Below are 1,615 nucleotides of genomic sequence, written 5' to 3'. Positions count from 1 at the left end.
CTCCTCAGACCAGCTACAATGTGACTGATTTCCCTGTCTCTCTGCATTGCTGCTTTAACTGCATTGCTAAAGGCCGCTCATCTGCCAAACTCAGTAAATACAATTCAGTCTTATTTTATTTCATCTCACTGCAGCTGTGACCAGTCTTGAACCTCTCTCCTATCCTGGCCTTTATGGCACCAGTCACTTTTGATTCTACCCCTTTCTTTCTCAAGGCAAACATTTTTCCTGCTTTGTGGGTCTTCCTTCATTCAGTCCTTAAATGTTATCTCTCAGTTTTATTCTTTACTTTGCTAGACACAACCTGGGTGATCTTATCTAATCCCTCAGTTGTAAATTCTGAGGGATCATTACCTCATCTCTCCCAAATCCAATTCAGTTGCCTACTAGAAAATTCCTGATAGATATCTCATAGGTACCCCTTACAACACAGCCAAAATAAAACTCTTTCCCCTCATATCTGTCCCTTCTACAGGATTCTCAGTCTTAAATAACTTAGTTTTCCAAGTCACAAATCCAGGAATTACTGTCAACCCCATATTCAGTCACCAAATCCTCTGTTCTCTCCTCTTCCTTCCTACCTTCCCCCATCACCTTATTGAAACTCCCATTGCATCCCATCTAGACCACCCCAAGCATCTCCTCCCTTACACTGCTGCATCCTTTCCATCCTCCTTTCCAGATTATCAGTCCTACTAGAGTCAAGGAAATCTTTCTCCATACTGATCTATATAATTATATAATTTCCCTGTTTAACAATCCTCCAGTGGCTCTATGTCTCCTCAGGGTTAAAAGCCAAACCCCGTAGTATGATCTTCAAGGCTTTTCAACCTCAAGTCCTATCCACCACTCAACCTTCCTCTCCTGCCATTTTCCCACAGGTAATTTGGGCTCCAGCTAGTACAAATTCCTTACTTTATCTTGGCCACTATCTCTTTCCATACTGTGCTTCATACTCTGCCACTGTGCAGCCCTCACTCAAGCGTCACTTCCTCTCAATAAGTAAAGTGCTAAGCCATGATGTTCACCATTAACTATTCTATTCTCCCTGCCCCACCACTACCACCAGCAGAAGGATGGGAAAATAGGGTAGGCCAGTGTGCTTAAAATGTCTACATCAAGGCCAATCTGATCTCTCCCCAATGCTGACAACCAACCGAGACAGTGGTACATTCGCTCCAGCCAGTGATTCTTACCCACCTTGAAGTCAGCCAAAATGCCTCAGTGTGGTTTGGCAGACTCACCATGTTTGACCTGAGTTTACTCTAGTGAAAGGTTTTCAAGAGGAAGAAGTCAAATCTCCTACCTGAGATAAAATGTGGGATTTCCTGTGGATATTACTGATGCATAAAATCTCTCTTCTCACTTTTTTCAGATAACTGTGTGTCAGGCTGTGTGTAGACATGGTTTATGGAATATATCTAAAAATGTTACCACTTTTCCTGGATGCAAGCTCCTGCTTTTAAACAAATCAGTTTATCTCCAGTGTCTGGTAAAGTTGCCATCTGGACCCTCCTGATGCCCACAAATATGGCACTCATGCTGTGAAAGCAAGAGGCAGATCATTGTTTCTGTATTATAGCAATAAAAACAAAATCCTTTGCAAAACTACTGG

Source organism: Cebus imitator, unplaced genomic scaffold, assembly GCF_001604975.1.
Source record: "Cebus imitator isolate Cc_AM_T3 unplaced genomic scaffold, Cebus_imitator-1.0 Scaffold391, whole genome shotgun sequence".
Lineage (NCBI taxonomy): Eukaryota > Metazoa > Chordata > Mammalia > Primates > Cebidae > Cebus > Cebus imitator.
Note: the sequence above shows the minus strand (reverse complement) of the source record.